The sequence below is a fragment of the Oenanthe melanoleuca genome, chromosome 17 (genome assembly GCF_029582105.1).
Source record: "Oenanthe melanoleuca isolate GR-GAL-2019-014 chromosome 17, OMel1.0, whole genome shotgun sequence".
NCBI lineage: Eukaryota > Metazoa > Chordata > Aves > Passeriformes > Muscicapidae > Oenanthe > Oenanthe melanoleuca.
Genome location: NC_079350.1, coordinates 7,378,759 through 7,397,656, shown reverse-complemented (window position 1 = coordinate 7,397,656; position 18,898 = coordinate 7,378,759).

Genomic DNA, 18,898 nt, shown 5'->3' with positions numbered 1-18,898 from the left:
TAAATTCAAGGCTACTCCCATGTAGGACTAGATTTTAGTAACTGGTGTTCTAGTGCATTAAAGTGAATCCACAGTGCTGCTGCTGGGGTCTGTGTGCAATCAGTTCTCCTATCTGGGTGTCACAGCATTCCATTTTGCCCTTTTTTTTAGGCTTGTTAATCTTGTTACTCTGCTGAGTGTGCATCAGTGTAGCAGTTGGACTCTGTAAATGCAAATCCCACGAGGAATTTCACTCAGCTCCACCAAACACATTTGGTTTTGGCAGGCCATGAGCAAGAGCTGCTTTGATGTCAGTGTCCAGTGCAAATCTGGTCTTTGCCATGTCTTACTCCTGGATGGGGAAGCACAGGCAAACATCCCACATTTCTGCAGGTCTGTGGGCAGGTCCTGGCCTGGAGGATGGGGGCCAAGACTTTCCAGGGTTCTTCTTCCAAGGCACACACCCAGCAAGGGTCAGGCACAGGGAAGATTTGATGGCTTGACCTGTTACTGTAGGGCAAGGAAGTGGGGAAAGAATACAGCAACACAGGCTTCATCCAGGAAGCAGAAGAAGCAATTTATTGCATATTTATAGACTGGTTTGCAGAACCAAGGATAGAATTAAGCTCCTTGGTCCAAGGAAGGCAACACTTCTACAACCTCTTGTGAACATGCTTTCACCAAAACATCATGTCTCTCATGCACTCCTCTTGTTCACAAAAGCAGGTGCTAGCTTTGTTATTAATTCTTTCCTTTCTGTTTTCCTTTGGGAAAATTCACACTGCTTTTTTCCCTGACTCTTACCAGCCTCCACATAACCCTAGCAGGGAATTGGTTCTGCCCATCCATTTCTGTCCCCAGAGTGGTTAACCCCAGTTTATCCACCCTAACTTCATGCAGCAGATTCTGTCAGGGGCTGTGAGAGCACAGAGCAGGGAAGGGATGCTGGGTGTTTACAAAAGGATTGAGATTGGGGTCAGTGGGACTAGGGTGGGCAGAGTTACAAATCCCAGCTGGCACTGCTTGCCTGAGCTCACCCAGAGCAGGAGAGCCATGTCTCAGTGCTGGGATGGGGATTCCTGCACCCAGCAGAGTGTGAGGGCACAAGCAGCACATCTGTAGAGCGGGGGAAGTGTTTGGCAGGCATTTCCCTTGGGATTAGCACTTGAGCAGAGTGCTGTGTGGAGCCAGAGTAACACATCTCTATTTACTGAGCAGATTTTGCATGTTCGGCTGTGTGAGCCAGTGAGTACAAGAGCGAGAGGAGATTTTCCAGAATTGGAACAGTTTCTTTGTCAGTGCTGTGGCTCCTCCATTTAATTCCACAAATCTGCTCTAATCAGAGTGGCTTCACCCATCAGCTCAATGGAGAGCAAGCACAGAGGGAGGGAGGGAGCATCTCTCTCTTTCCAGCTTTCTGTGTTCTCAGGCATTGCATCAAAGTGCCACGGAGCCTCCTGGGAAGGGGATTTGCTATCACTCATGTCAGTCCCAGCCACATTATGTTTATGGATATGATAGACTGAATACTAAAATTACCATTTGCACAAATGATCCCACAATTCCTTCAGGCCTACTGTATCCCTTTAATAGTCCAATCTTTCAATAATGAAGTGGAGATCAGTCAGGACTCTCTGAAAATCCCATCTTTTTCTTTCATTTCTCTTTTTTTCTTCCTCCTCCTTTTTTGGGGGCCTTTTTATTGCACACATTATTTTCATCCTTTCTCTGAGCTGGATCCATTTACCAAGGAGTTTTAAGGGAGATCAAGAATGAGATTCTCAATATTCTGTTAATACCCCAGAAGTAGCAACGTGGCAGACAAATCATTGCTGCTTGAGGCAGTGAGTCATGCAGAATTCAGAAGTCTGGGAACGACACACAAGGAAGAGGGATGCTATTCATGAGGCCTCAGGAACAAATACAGTGCAGGAATGAAACCTCAGAAAACAGGCTCTCCATTGCATGCCCTGCTGCATCTCCTTCCATGAGACTTCCTGAGGTTAATACCCAGGGAAAAAAACAGCTGCCTGATAGTGCTAAACCCAAGAAATTATTAATTGCATGGATCAAATGAAGGCCTAGACTAAGTTCCATGCAAAAACAAAAACAAAAACAATTTTGTTTCTAGAATGGTTCTATTAGAGTTTTATTCTGTTTATCGTGTGTCTCAGGAAAATAAAAAATTCCCTGAGCATCAAAGTGGGGTGAGTTTTTAAAGACTCAGACATGGTTAAAGGGTGTAAGGGAGAGTTAGTAGGAGTGGGATGTGCAAAGCAGGTTAGAAGGTAACTTTAGATTGGTCTGACAAAGAATTCAGTGGGTATGGACAGACACTGAAATCATGGCTATGGTCCTTGACACAGGACATGGTCTGGAGAGGTGATGGGAATGGGAATCCTGCTGGCAAGGACAGAAATTCCTGTCAATCATATATAGCAAAGAGTCTGGGGAATTGGGAGCAATAAAGAGATTGTGCCCAGGAAGGAATGGTGCTGTGTGTGGTGCACCTTTGCTGGGACTGCAGCCCACAGGGCCTGAGCCACAGGCTGAGGTGCTGCCAATCCATAAAGCTCTATGAAATCCATAAAGCTCTATAAAAGGAGCTTTAGAGAAAAATATTTGGAAAAATTGCATTGCCTAAAGGGTTGTCAAGCACTCCACTGCCCAGGGCTGTGGAGGAGTCACCATACCTGCAGGGGTTTAAAATATGGCATTTGGGGACATGGTTTAGTGTGGCCCCTGCAGTGCTAGAGGAATGGCTGGACTTGATGGTCTCAGGAGTCTTTTTCAGCCTAAATGTTTCTATGATTCTAAGTCAGGGAACTGGACTCTCACTAGGGATTGATGGAGCTGTACCAGCACATATGAATGGAAAACCTGGATCTGGCTTTTTTACTTTGTATTCATACATTTGTTTATTTTTGTATCTCAGCATTTCATTCTGTCCTCCCACTTCCCCATTTTTCTCCTTCACTCTCCTTCTGTTGCCTGCAGTGCTTCTCCCTCTCTCTCTCTTTTCTCCTAAAACCTTCCTTTCTATTTTATTTGACACACATTTTTCTTTTATCCCTTTTCTCTTTGCCTCCCTTCACATTAGTATGCTATTATTGCTTTCAACCAAAACATGGAGATGTTCCTGCTGAGGGGAGATGATGTCCTGGACACAAATCCACCCAAGACTACGGTCAAAGCCATGAGATTTCAGGGTGAACACAGTCCTGTTCAGCCTTTAAACATCAAAGTGGTGTGCTCAGGGACAATTTTCTGCCTGCAAATCAGTTTGGTGATTTCTGTGGGTGGCTCTGTGAAGTACAAGAAGCAGCTGCAGAAATTGGGAAGATGCAACCCAGAATTTCAGCAGTCCCTGGGTGGAAGATTCCACTCTCAGCTTGGGAAGCCCCCATCTCCCACTTGCATCTCCAATAGTAGGAAGTTGCAGATGTATTTTTTGTTAATTATTTCCCCTGCTGCATTTGCTCTGTTTTCTTGACTATATTAACACAGCTCTTCTCATTGCCTGTGCTCAGCTGCCCATTTCTCATTTGTGCTGTTTGATGGGTCGTGGTAATCTGTGTGCACCCAGCCTGCTCTGCTCTGGGATTTACTGATGCTCCTTGTATGCAGAGCCTGCTGGCACTAAAAGGATAATAAAAAGTAAAACCTCCTTGACCCCTGGCCAAGCAGCAGAAATCTCAGCTGAACAGTGGTAGCTGCACCCTCCTCCATAGGATGACAGGAAAGAGCCCATAGAGGAAAAGCAAAGTGGGAAGAGGGGGAAGTAGGGACTTGGGGTGTAGAAGAGCTCCAGTGGCTGCAGAAATGAGTGTGGAGTTTGTGCAGAGGGACTGCTGAGAGCAGCCACCAGGGGCTGAGGGATATCACCTTCTCCTGGGCAGCTGGGAAATTGTGCAACAAACCCAAATTAAATGTAAGTGCCTAAAGCAAAGCACTTAAACCCATACTTAATGGCCCAGTTCCCAGAAGAGTGCAGTCCATGGACCCAAAAGGCTCACTGTGACACATGACTGCAGCCTTGAGTGTATTTCTGTGTGTTTTAGGATGAAGTGAGTTACTGCCATGGTTTAGCCACAGCCAGCAAATCAGCCTCACTCACTCACTCACTCACTCACTCACTCACTCACTCACTCACTCACTCACTCACTCATTCACTCTCCCTTGGCAGGATGGGAGAGAATTGGAAGGTAAAAGCAAGATAACCCATGGGTTGAGATAAAGACTGTTTAAAAGGCAAAGAAAAGGTTGCAAATATGAACAAAGCAGAGGCAACTCGTGCCACACTCTCCTGGCAGTGCCAATGCCAAGGGCTCAGCAGGGCCCTGCACAGACATCCCCAGGGGCAGGAAGATGCTCTGGCATCACTCTGTGCCACCCAGAGCTGTTCTGGGTGCCTTGGCATCACTCTGTGCCACCCAGAGCTGCCCTGGGTGCTCTGGCATCACTCTGTGCCACCCAGAGCTGTTCTGGGTGCCTTGGCATCACTCTGTGCCACCCAGAGCTGCCCTGGGTGCTCTGGCATCACTCTGTGCCACCCAGAGCTGTTCTGGGTGCCTTGGCATCACTCTGTGCCACCCAGAGCTGCCCTGGGTGCTTTGGCATCACTCTGTGCCACCCAGAGCTGCCCTGGATGCCTTGGCATCACTCTGTGCCACCCAGAGCTGTTCTGGGTGCCTTGGCATCACTCTGTGCCACCCAGAGCTGCCCTGGATGCCTTGGCATCACTCTGTGCCACCCAGAGCTGTTCTGGGTGCCTTGGCATCACTCTTTGCCACCCAGAGCTGTGCTGAGCCTGTGTTTGTAATCCTTCAGGGTTTCACAGGAGCAGGAGGAACAGGGCTGAGCTGAAAGGGATTAGCAGGAGCAATTTCCAGGCAGGGATCTTATTCAAAGATATTCTTTCCATGGGTTAGAACACACCAGTCTGTGGCTTTTAGAGTCTCTGATGCAAAGGCGATTATCAATGGCCCAGACCAAGAGAACTGCAGTGCCTGTCACCTTTTACTCATCTTTGAATAGCCAGAAGTTTCTCAAAACTACTTGTTCCCCATTGTTTGACTGTTATAAAATTGACCAATTTGCTGTTGGAATATAAAGGTGTTTTCTACAAGATTTCACAGAACCAGCTCATCTGAAATGAAATGTTTGATGAAGAACAGTTAAATTGTTTTGACTTCATCTTGGTAATGACAAAAAACTTTGTTTTGAGAACAGAAAACCACTTGATTTTCACATTTTCCTCCAACCTAATTTGTATGGATCATATATTACATTAGGCATTAATTTTAAATAGTTTGTAATGGCATAGAGCGCCACACATTATGGCATTTTGATGTCTCCCTGTGATTTTTTCTTTTAACATAATTTCTCTTCTGTGGCAAGGTTTGAGAACTTAGGCTGCTGCTTCCCATCCAGAAGAGGAATTTCCTGTAGAAATGGAAGTTCACTTTATTAACTACAACTACTACCCCAGCAGCTCATTCTTTTCCTTCTCAAAATACCCAACATCCTTCTTCCCTCTGTCTTGAGCACTTCTTCATTCTCCTTTTCTCCTTCCTATCCTTATACTCAGTAAAAATCTCCTGTGCTTCAAAGGAATACTGAAGGTGTAGATAAAAAACAAATGTAGTAGAAAGAGACAAAATGGGGCTATGGGAACATCAGGGTTAGATTCTGCTCCAGTGCTCAATCATTTGAATCTTGCATACTGTTTCTGGGGACAGCAGAAGCTTAGTGAGAGGGTGTTATTGTAAACAAAACCTTTCTCTTGATGAAATACAGATTTCACAGGGACATTGTATTTTGCAGGGCTGTCTTTTGCAAGTCAAAAGGGAGAGAAAATCTAAATACTTCAATCCATTCATTATTTGGGACTGTTAATGTTGGTGGAGACAACTTCTGGAAAACCTCTCTGGTTAAAAAGGACTGCAACAAACTTTGTCCCCCAAATCGATTGTTTACACTCTGTCTTCTCAAATACATTAGATAGCTATTTGAGAACAGTGGAACTCAAATATAAACAAACACATGTAAACACATGTAAATATACACACACAGACAGTGTGTATTTATTCAAACTGTAAATTCTGTTTGTTGGCTACCAGTGAATTCATTACTTGCACAGATGCAGCCTGGAGCCCTCTAACCTGGCACAGGCCAGGATATTTCCTCTAGCAGAGCCCACCTGTGCCTGCAACCTGGGAGATGATCATGTATTATAGAATTCCTGATCATATATTACAGAATGAGATGATAATATATTATAGAATTCCTGCCACTCAGGCCCATCCCACTGCCCGATTCCATACACTTCTATACTGGTGAAAGGGCCTGTCTTAGGCTGCAATACAGGATGTGACCAAAAGTATGTGTTCTGTCACCATCTGTTGAAACCAGGTGGGGCAGTCATTTTATATTTTCCACAACCCATCCTTCCTCCAGGAATATATCTTCTGCTAATGGGCCATTGAGTCCCAGGGCATGACTGACAAAATTCCATCATCCCACTGGGAGATGCTCCACCCAGGGGGAAGAGCCAAACATTTCCTACCCAGATAAAAACTGAGATTTGGAACATCAGAGCAGCCTTTTTTTCCACTGGATTCCAGAGGAAAACCAGACCTTTCCACATCATCCCTGGAGCTTCAGAGGAAACTGCACCTTCTCCAGGAGCACTGCTCCAGCTGAACCACATCTGCCCCTGCAGGAGGATGCAGCCACCATTGAATGGGACTGTGCCAACACCCTGACTGACTGACGGGTGTCAGCTTGGATTCTGACTCTGGCAGGGTTTGGGATTGTTCTTTGTAATAGTGCATTTCTATTTTAATTTTCCTGGTAAAGAACTGTTATTCCTAATTCCCATATCTTTGCCTGAGAGCCCCTTAATTTCAAAATGATAATAATTTGGAGGGAGGGAGTTTACATTCTCCATTTCAAAGAGGAGCTTCTGCTTTTTTTAGCAGACACCTGTCCTCCAATCCAGGACAGGGCCAAACACCTTTGCTGGTGTGAGACCCATCCCAAAGACCTTGTGAGTGTCTCCCATCCTTCACCGGCAGCCCGGCGGCCGCGCTCCATTTCCCGCAGAATTTCAGCTGCTCGGGTGTTTATCAGGAGCATCTGTTAAACAATCTGGAGGGGAGCAGGGCTGTGCCATTAGTGTGGGGGTGAGGAGGGAGCTCCTCAGCAGCACAGAGAGCAGAGGAGATGAGGCTGTGCCTGCTGCTTTGGGGGGTGTCGTGACCTTGACTTCTCGTTGCTGAGCGATGGCGAGTGACTCGGAGCAGAACTGACAGGGATAATGTTCCTCTGGATGGACGTGTTCTGGTCACCCAGGCTGGAGAGGGATGGAGAGGATGGATCATTAGAGAGACACAAACAATTAGAAAGCCTCAGTGTTGATTCTCACAGAGGTGCTGGCCATGAGTGTAGTGAAGAAACAACACGCAGGAGTGTTTGTCCCCTTTTCCCTAAAGGTCATCTTTCATTTGGAGCCTGTTTTGCCCTCCCTGACCCACTGTTGGTATTTTTGGGGTCCAGAGGTGAGCAATAGTGTGCACAAGAAACCGAAATCCAGTAAGATGATAAAGTGACGCTCATGGAATGTAAATCCCTTTGCAAATAGAGCAGCTCAGCTGGATCTGCAAGGCTCCTCTCATTCCCCTGATGGGCCCTGACATGTAAATTTACACCCTCAGCCTCTATGACCTTCCCGAATTCCTGCAGCTTCCTGCAAAATCAACATCAAGCTTCCAGTGCCTCTAGTTTTGTGTTCAGCCTGATGCATTCTGCAAGGTGCTGTGCACAAATCCTCTTTGCTCAACTACCACTACACAAAAACACTTGGCAGAGCAGATCCCTTTCTTTAACCCCAAAACCAGCCCTGATGGGATCACTCAGTCCCATCAAAGGCTGCCCAATGTCCAGAGCCCCCCAGCAACAGCCCCACTTCCTTCCTGGAAAGGAACTGGGTTCTAACAAAGTTTTGCCTATGACATATTTTTTCTCTTTCCTTTTGGTTTCCGCTTCTGCACACTTCTAGAGTCCTAATTCATTTCCATAATGGCCCTTCAGCTGTTATATTTTTGCTTGTCAGGGTGCTTTTTTAATTTCCCCCCCCTTATAAATGTATAAAACATTTAATGAAGGACTAATGATATTTTCTCATGTCACTGCCTATTTTTCCTGTCATATTTGATGTGTTTGTAATGTGGGCGGACATATTATTTATGACTAAGGAAATTAAATATTATTTCACTTTTTTTCCCCCCCTAATGCAATCTGTGTCATCTTCCAGTTCCCAATTTCTTTCCATTAAAGTTATTGTCTTTGCAGTTCCACTTGACCGTTTGCTGTTGGTTTTGCAACAGCACTGCCAGAAGATGCAGAAAAACATAATGGGGAAAAGAAATGGCATAATTTACAGGAGATACTTTTCTCATCTCATTTAAATGAAGATCGTTTGTTCCTGTATGTCAAAAACATCAAGAGCAACAAATATATGGAAATTGGTAATTTCTTGCACTAGGAATACTTCCAAATCTTTGGAGATTCTGTCTGATTCTAGCAAATACTGAAGATGTGTCCAAGCCAAACTTCCAGCATAAAATAACTTCAAACCTCAGAAACTTCAAATCTGGGCCTGAATTTTTTAAGTCTTTGGCCCCAAATGCTTCTCTCATCTGCTGCCAGAACTTCCTCAAAACTGGGAGAGGAATCACAATCCCTAACACATTCCTTAATCATTTGGATGAAATACAGACGAAATGGTGAACAAGGTGATCATGTGCTGTCTGACACAGCCTTTCATGTTTAGCTCTGCTTCTGCATTTTCCAGTCCTTCCATAACACATAGCATGGGATGAGAGCATGGGCAGGAACCCTCTGTTCTCCCAGAACCTGCTCCAGCCATAAAAGACTTCTCAGAGGCTCCTGGATGGGATTTTTCTGACTCAGGAGAGCTGGGATTATCTCTCCATTCTGAACTCGTCCTGTTTTATTTTCTTTTTCTTTAACCAAAGACAGATGAGCTCCTCTAGAGCTGAGGCATCTCTTCCCTCTTCACTGGTCACTTCTGTCATAATGGGTGGAATTGCCTGTTGTGGGTGACGATTCCTCCATGGACTCCAGGAAGCCTGGAGAGCTCCTTGAGTCTTGTCTGTCAGCTTTAATTTGTATAGAATATAATGGGGGACAAATCCCATCTGTCCCATCCCTATTTTCAGCCACAACAGCTCCAGTACCAGTCTCCTTAGGGATCAGATGTGAAGGCCAGCACCCTGGAATGCTGGAGGAATACAGAGCACCCTGACTCATCTTACACCGAATATTCTTTCCCCAAAGCTTGTGCCTTTTCACACTTTTTCCCAGTTGCTCCTCATGGTGCCTGCGTATTTTGCACAGGAATTTTTTTTCCCTGCTTCCTTTGAGGTTTCAAGACTTTGTTTCACAGTTCCTACTCCTTGTATCCAAGTCAAACCCAAAGAGCCTTCTATCACCTTTCTTCTTCTTTTCCTTCCCCCGCCAAACATCTCAGCAAGGCTGCCTGTTAATCTCTTCTTTTGCAGAGATTAGAAACGTGGCTTTTCTATGACCTTTCTGAACAATCAGGATCTTGGAGTCCCCAGGATGGGTCGCCATTATCTCATCTTTTAGGCTGTTAACAATGATTAGGCAGGACAAAGGATGTGCTCGGAGCTATGGAGTTTCAATCCTCCTTAGGGAGCACCTGGAAATAAAAGCAAGCAGAGTGGGAAAGCTCCTGCAAAAAGAAAGGTTCGACCTTTAGAAAACATCCTTGGTTGGTGCTTTCTCACCTTTTCAAATATACATAAGAAAAATTTGCAAAAATAGGCCTGTAAGTGCAGAGACTGCCTCTGGACTAATTCCCCAGGGGGCTGCTCCCACAGCATGTGCCACTGGACCGAGCACTCCGGACTGGGGAAAACCAGGTCACAAACAGAAATGCCATTTTAAACTGTTATTTTTGCTCATGATCTATCTCAGTGTTCGTCCATCCATCTGTGTGCTACGATCTTTACAAGTTTTTTCCCCAGGTTTTGATTACCTGAGCACAGCAGCTCTGAGCAAGGGATGACAGATACATCCACCTCTCCCAATCCATCTCACACAGAGCTGGGGCTCTCCAAGGTGCAATTCCTTTACCAGCTCCTATTTCCAGCAGTTCCTCATCTGTGGCTCACCTTTCCCAGGGATAAAGAACACCAGGCAGGGCCAGGTGAGTGAGCAAGGAAACTTTCCCATCCAGCTCAAGGATTCAAAGTGCTGTGGTTTGGTTTTGTGGACTCAAAACCCTTGCAGTACATGTGCAAGAATCTCATGTTTGTCATATCTCACAGGGGGCAAACAACAACCAAACAAATGAAGAATTGATTTGGAACATGCTCTTAGCCTTGTCCACAGAACAGGGGAGGGAACTGGAAGGCAGACACATCTCTTGACCATGGGCAGAGGTTGTCTGAGGCAGATCAGATGGCAGAGGGATGTGTAAAAAGTGAGCTGGCTCACACACACTTTCATACTTGGGTGTAGAATGGGATGTCCATGGAGACAGAGAGGGGTTTGGAATCACAGAACACTTTGGACCTCACTCCACACCCTGACATGGGCAGGGACAAGTTCCACTATCCCAGGTTGCTCCAAGCCCCAGTGTCCAACCTGGCCTTGGACACTTCCAGGGATCCAGGGGCAGCCACAGCTTCTCTGGGCACCCTGTGAGGTCACCACCCTCACTGAATAAAAGTTCCCAAAATCCACATATCCAATTCTCTATGGCTTCTCCAACAATTGTCTTTCTGCCTCTTTAGGGCCTCTCTGCCAAGTGGCTGCAAGGGAAGCAAAGGCAAGGAGGGGAGTCATTAACAGAAAGTTTCAAAGAGAGGAATAAAAGATTTTTTAAAATGGGCTAAAGTGTGAAGAATGGCCTTTGTGAACAATTCAGTCATTTATCATTATTTCATTGGCATTGTATGAATTATACATTCGAGACTATAATGGAGTAATATCTCATCTCCTTTCCCCCTCAGTGGGCACTGAATGAATGGCCAGGTGAGCTGCACTTGGACCAGCACCATTCTCCAGGAGAGTCACTGTTCACCTCCCACTGCTCTCCTGAATTTCTGTTCAATAAGTGCATGTTGATCTTTTACCAATCTTTTCTGGGTGTTAGAATTAATGAGTATTTAGAAAATAGCTTTTGTCTTTTAAAATGTGTGGGTTTTTTTCTTATTTTTCTTTTCCTATGGAAAAATAGAAGAGTGGAGGGGCAGACAAGCAGGGGAAAAAAGTTGTAGCCAAGGAATATGGCTTTGCAGTTTGTCCAAGAGCTAGGGGATAAGAGTGGACACAATCTCTGTTATAGTAGCTCAGTTGATGGGTGGGAAAACACTAAACTGATTTAACTCACCAACATTTTTTAGTGGTTTTATACTTGCATAGTTGCCTGTAAAAATATTGGCTCACAGTCATGGTGTAAATGGAATTTGCCCCTTCAAAACTGGTGTTTCACTTCAGAGAGCTCTGACTTTTCCTCCAGGAAAAGGGTCAACTCAAATGCACTAAGTGGGTTAATAAAAGTGTTCCTGCTGCAAGAGATTGGAGGAGCTGTGAACTCTGGTTTAAGAGGCAGGTAGTGAGGTGTTTGCTTAGCAGACTATCAGGATCCATCAGAAACTAACAGTAGCCATAAACCTCAATGAATTAACTTCCATCCATTTTGATTTCCAGCTGTATTACACCTTGGCTGTGTCACTGCCTAAATAAGAGGTCCTAAATAGAATAGCAATTATCTCAATATTATTAATTCAGTGGGAACATTTTTCAATTTTCTCTGTTCCGTGTTGATTCCTGCACCTCTTCTCTGCTCCCAGGTTTCTCTCCCTCTTAACAGAAGCGTATCTCCTCCTCCCAGTTGACTTGTTAGGGAGATGGAGCCCTGGAGCACTCCAGATTTTAGGAACAGAGGTCTCTGGTGCAGGGTATGTAAGAAGGAACATCCTGTCTTAAAGAGAAAATTCCTCAATGTACCATAAGGAATTACTGTGGAATTGTGTTTTCCCCGGAGAACCTCACTGAGCTGACTCTCAGTTATGCCATCCTCTTTCTTACAGCAGGAAAAAGGTGGATAGAGAAGGAAAACAGAGTAGGAGCCTTAACCCAGCTTTGTGATCCTTGAACCCCAGGGCTTTAAAGACGCCTGACATCTGCATTTGAAGAGGTCATTCCACTCAACCTTTGTTTCTTAAGTACATCGCATTTACACAGAGCTCCTGAGCACCTCCACACAGGTGCTGATAAAAGGCTGGCAGCAACACAGAGATTATTTTGTTTGAATTTGAGGTTTTCCAATAAATACACCTAGACCGTGTCCTTTCAAAAGTCAAAGGGTTAAAACTTTCCATCAAGGCAAGGTATTCTCCAAGCAATCTGCATCGAGGGCTCTCTGAAGCACGAGAACATTGTTGACCCAGACATCACTAAGTTCTTTGCTTCTGAAAAGTTCTGGCTGCTGATAAACCTTTGTCCTTTTTCTTTGATTAGCTTTACTCTGGCTGTAAATCCTATTTTGTTTTGTGCTGGGGGCTAGCCAAGGAAGTATTTCTATTAACCTGGAGCAGCTGGAGAGTAGCTGGCTCTCACTGTCAGGGGATTGCAGCCCGAGTATCCTGAAATACTAATGTTTTTCACTGTTGAAGCCCCAGTCTAAAAACAAGGATATCTGTGTTCCCTTGGCATTATTTTTCTACCCTGGAAGATGGCACAATTGTGTGGGCAGGATGTCATTAGCTTAAAGATGGCAGCCGTTCGAATTTCCATCTAAAATCTGTTCCCCACCCAGACTCCATCTCTGCCGTCTTTGCTGGGAGCTTTAATTTATCCACTCATGGAGTGGGAACATACTCCTGCTACTTTCATTACCCAATTGGCTTTAATTAAAAAATCTGTAGCACCTCCTGTCTTGGAGGGCTCTGAGTTTGGTATCCTGGTGCCAGGTGTCCTTGGAAGAGAAGGGATGGCAGGGGATGCAAGAGCAGCAATTCCCATGCTGGGAATGGGGATGGGGATGCACCAGTGTGCACCACCCTCATTCACATTCCTGTGGAGCCACCTGTGAGCCCCTGCATCTTCCACAACTCCTCAGCCTAAAGGAGGAAAGAGAGCTACTTTTACTCCCTGATGCTTTCTGCTCAGTTACAGCACTTATTCCAAGCTTTCCTGCCCCGAGGCTGTGGAGCCTTGCTAAGTTCACTACCCTCATTACTGGAGCATCACAGCAAAAAAAAAAAAAAAAAAATCTCTCTCTGCCTGTGTCTCTTGCCCAGGGTCTGTGACTTCCCTCCATATCTCACAGGTGTAAAATGAGCACCAAATAGGCACAGGAAATATTAAAACCTCTTGTCCCCAAAGGCAAACTCTGTAGTGACTAATCCCTGGGAGAATCCAGGATTTTAAAATTGGTGTATTTTCTCCTTTCTCTTATCTCTACTCCCTCTGAGCCTTTTGCCATGTATTTACTGTCCCTTTTCCCCTTTCCCTGTGCCACCTCCCCACTCTGCATAGCCAGTGCCCTCAGCCAGCAGCACTTTATCTGCTCCCAATGTAGCGTGTCCTAGAAAGAATTATAGCATTGCCTTTCTCTCGACAGCCAGTCATCTCTCAGTAACATACAATAAGCTGTACTTGGGCCAAAGGAAATGGGTTTAGCCTGGCGGGTAATTAATTTTCTCTGGGTTCAGTTTCCCACACTGAAATTGGTCTCCGTCTGATCAATTAGAAGAACATTTCGCAAACGAAACTGATTATGAATCATGGGTTTCAGCTCAGCTGTGGAAAACCTGATACATGGCTATTGGAGCAAAAAGTAGAGGGAAGCTCAGCCCATTTATCCCAACTACTGCTCAGGAGTGAAAGCAACACTCAAACACACACCCCACTCACTCCAAGGAGGAAAAGATGCTGGGACTCCACCAGCTCACAGCATAGCTCTGAAAATGGTCCTCAAATCTCCAGAGTTGTCTCTCCAGATATGGAAGTTTATCCACTGGCTGAACACTGTCCTGGGACCACTCCTCTGAGCACTGGCATAGCTTAACTCTGGCAGATTCTTTTTGATGCAAATAAAAAAATGGAAAAGCTTTTGGATGAGGAGCATCCCAAGATGTCTTTAATTCAGATGTAATGGCTTTGAACAAGGAAAGGAATGATCTCAGACTTATGAGGTCTCTGTATCACAGCCAGCCTCTCCTTCCCATTTTCCTCTGCTGATAATAGTCACAGAAATGATGGCAGTTGAAATTTAACTTTTAAGAGAGTGACATTTCCATTTCAGCCCTGAGCCAGCCTGCAGGATGCAGCCGGCAGTGGCAGCAGTTACCACTGTCCCACTGTGGGAGAATGTTCTCCATCCCCTCTGCCCTTCTCTCTGCCCCATGTGCCCCCCAGCAGCGAGCAGAACCAACAGCTCCATTTTTCCTGTGTCTTTAAACCATGCCCAACACTTTAAAGGAAATAAATAACGTCAAGTGTTCAAATGAAATTTTGCTGAGAACCCTCTTTTTCTCCTGAAAAAGCCATGACACTAAACTTTCCAGTCATCTCAAGCCTTGAATAGTTTTTCATTTGTGTCAGATTAACCAAGTTAAAATTCCCTCTCACGAACTCGGCATTTAGAGGTATTATGCCAGAAGTAGCTTAATAACTTTCACTTCAAAAATAAAGGAAAGAAAAAAAAATGAGGGGAAAGAAAGGCATTTCTTGGCATCATGCAGAGTAAACAAAGAAATGTAATTTCACAAAGCAGGACCAACTAAAGGGGACATGCTGCAGACAGAGGGGGAACTGAGGCTGGACTTTGCAGTGAAACAAGGCTGCACATGAAAAATTCATCATCTAATATCCCAGGCAGCAATCCTGCCTGTTTTTATACATCAAACTGGGTCAAGCCCAGTTAGTGCCTGGGCAGGACACTCTAGAAAAACTCCATTAGTAAAAAGAGGTTCCACAGAAAGTGGTTCTCAGAGGGCAAGTGTGCACACAGTTCCTATAGTTTTATATATCTATATCTATATATACATATATATATATATATGCAAAGAATATGTTACTGTTTTACACAGCTCCCTTTTTCCCTGTCTTCCTGACACAGACCTCTCACACAGACCTCTCAGACTGAGAGCTGCATTTGCAGAAATAGTCTTAATGTGGAGTTGAAATATGTAATGCATTTGCTATATCATTGACTGACCTTTACTTATGCTGGAGAAGTGCATTTGGAAGGGAGAAAAAGGAGGCTTTTGATGCTTAAAAGCTTCTGCAGGAGAAAACTCTACACACCTGAGGTCACACCTGGGAGATCTTTGTCACCAGCATGGTTTATTCCTAATGAAGGAAGTCTGGTTGTGCCAAGGAAATGGAGGTGTTGACTGTGGCTTTTAGTGTAAAATATAATATTTCTGTAAACCCTCAAACTGTGGGGCAAGACCTGGAGCATAAAGAAAGACAAACCTGACTATTATCCTGATAGACTCAAGTGCAAAGAAAAGAAGAGCTGTTGCTCCTGTGGTAACCCCTGTTAAGAAATGTTTAAAGATGGAATTTTGAACTGAACAGTCTCAGCTAAAATAGTATCCTAGCTCCAGGCTCTTCGAGATGTTGCTTTTAAGATGCAATGGAAAACTGATGCCCTGACCTCTTGTGGTCACTAAACACACAGAGCCAGATTTCCCAAGCATATGATTGTTTTCAACACAGTCTCCTTCCGAGATTTTTATTTTCTTTACTGAATAATGTTCTCTCAAGTGCTCCCTTCACTATTTCACCAGGGCAGGGACTTACTCAACATTCCCAATTCTTTTGTAGAAGGCATGGTGAGATGTGGCTGGAGGTGTCCACCCCCAAAGAATTCCAGAACCCACTGCAATGGGCCTCAGAGAATGAACTAATCCTGGGATGTGTTCTGCTGTCCTGCAGAGCTGCTTCCAAGCATTCCCTGGGAGCAGTGCTGCCTTTTGGGGCATGTGAAATGATCCTTGAATGTAATTTGACAATTGAAGTTCAGAAGTAGCAACAAGATCTTTCAGAATGAGAGGATGCAGGCTGACTGTAAGAATGTATTTTTGTCACTGCCTCAAAATGTTTCAGGATGTTTTCAGCAGAGAAACCATTCTTGAAGAGCTGACAAAAGGAGTAGGGTGAAGGATCTTTTGCATGGGTGTCTGCAGTCTAAATTATTCGACATTTGAGTTTCCAACATATCTTATGGTTACTGTCTGTGTCTAGTGAGTTTTGCTGTAAAGAAATGATGGGTTTTGAGCCAACCATCTGGTGTGACCACATGGGAAACCAGAATTTGATTCACACCTCTGCAGGCAAGAGTCAGATGCTGGGAACATTGAGGACTTGACTGCAGGGCTTGAAAAACATCCTTCTTTTCACTCCATCTTTGCCCTGTGCTGATGGGGACCTACAGATACAAATACAGCCTGTGAGATAACCACTGAAATTTCAGAAGAGGCTGAAAGCTTTGAGGGTCAACAGCTTATGTTGATAGGAGAGAATTAAAAACAGTCAGAGAGAAAATATAATCCATATAATACAAATTAGTTGTTAATGGTTTTGACCTACTGCCTTTTGGGTTGGCTTCTGGGTCTCTGGTGAAGGAGAAGTCCCCAGTGTGAGATGTGGTTTTCTTCATTCCATAAAGCTGCAGGAATAACTTCCTTGTATGAAGACATAAGTGGAGGGAAGCAGGATGTGACCCAGGGGGTGATTAATTGGCAATGTTTTTTCTTTTAAAACCAAAAGTTTGGTATTTACTGTGACCATGATAAAGTGGACACAGCCTGAGCTTCCTTCTTCCTTCTTTCATAAAGCCTCCTCTCTCATGGCCATCACCAGAATCTGAGATTCCTGTCTCCTATGCCCTGTGACCTCAGATTCAGAGGGAGGATGGGATAATTCCCAAGGTGTTTGGGTAAGATGCTTGTCTGGATGAGGCTGCTGAAGGACTCAGCTCATGCTGCTTGGGTCAAGAGGATGTTTGAAAGTGCAAACCCAGTCCAGCAGTTTATAGGCTTCAAACAGGGCAAATGTGAGGCAGAGTGAGGCTGTGACTGGGTCCAGCCAGTGAACACATTTCCCACTGTGTGCCCAAACCCAAAGCCAAAGGCATTCCCCTTCTGGAAGGCTGGCTCAGGGACAGTGGCAGTGCTGGAGCTCTGTGGTCATAAAGGTCTGTGCTGCTGCTGGGAGGTCACCCCAGGATGAGGTGCAAATGCTGTAAAATGAGGGAGGAAGAGACCATTTCCTACCATAACACATTTACAAACAGTAAACAGATACCCTCAAAATGGTTTTGTGTGACATGGGGAATAAAGCAAAAATAGTCAGCAAGACAGAAGCAGAAGCCTGTCTCTGCTTTAACAATCTGCACTCAGCCATGTTCAAAACAGCCACTTGGCAACAATTATCTCAGAGGGAAAGTGGTGTGGAGTGCAGAAAATAAGGGCAGAGCTGTAACAAAGGCAGCAGAGTCGAGCCAGGATGTTGTTTTTGTTCAGTTCTCCTCCTGAAGCCAGTCCAGGTTGGTTTTGCCTCAAGCTGGTCATGCTTTGGGAGCTGCTTTAAGACCTGAATGTTTTTTGAAATGGCAGAGTGGTGAGGCAGGGGCTTGGTGGCAGCACACAGGGGCTGTCAGAGCAGGGCTTTGAGCAGCATCTCCTTCCCTGCTGCAGTCTGGACTCAGGCTGTGTTCCTAGGGAATTCTTTTCCAGGAGGCAAAGCCTGCTCTGTGGACAAATGGGTTACTGAGGAATATTCCAAACCTTTTTTTATCATTATTTGAACAAGAATTGAAAGGAAAACAAAATGCCCACAGGGACAAGGAGTTTTCCCACAAATACTGTTTCCACAAGATATTTCAAGATATCCCTGACATTCTAATATCAAAGGACTATTTCAGTTAGAAGGTGAAACAAGGTATATCGACTGTTTGGTACTGATCAGAAACTCTGAAGAAGCAGCTGAGGTAGAGACTAACTCATGATTTTATTTACTGCAGATTCCGTGGTGAAGGTGACAGAGAGTAGAGAGAGGAAACATGAAAGAAGCCCTTTAGTTTGCCATGAAATTAGAGTGATTTGGCATTCTCATCATCTTGTGACATGATGCAGGAATAAGCAAGATGAGGCTGGGATTGCAGTTCATTAATGATCCTCACATTCCTGGAGAATCCCCACCAGTCTGAAGGCACTCACACAGTCAGGAATGGCTCCTGACCGGTCATTGGGGTGATATTTCAAGCAAGAGTAGAATAATTTTGAGAATGGTTTATCTCCTTTCCAGCCTGTGGTCAGATAACATGCCTGTGGCAACCATTTCGGTTGTCTATGTGGAAAAGTAATGTGCAGAAAGTAATTTAATGTAATGGATTGTTTAGCTTTCTTTTAATTAAATGTAGCAGCTGGAAACAAGGAGAAGATAGCTCTGTATCACCACGCAGGTCTCTAATTGCAGGAATCCTCCACAGACCCTACTTAGTGTGCTGCACTTTCAGCCCAAGTTGAAAACCCAACACTTTGAATACCCCAAAACCTTATGATTTTTTTTCCGCATTTCATTAAATATTCCAATGGGTTGATTTGTTTCCTTTTGCTATTTCTCTCTCTCCCTAAAACTCAAACTGCTGCTGATAAATATGTGTCAAAGCAGCTCAACCAGCTCCAGAAATCATCTCCCAGAGGAGCCCAGCAGCTAGACAAGGGAGGATAGCTGAAGTTCCTAGGGAAGCTGTCCTTTTCAAATGACTGACTGAGGAGCTCCGACTGTTTATTCCCAACAAATGATTCTGGCTTTTTGAAGATGACTGAACACATTGCTGGGC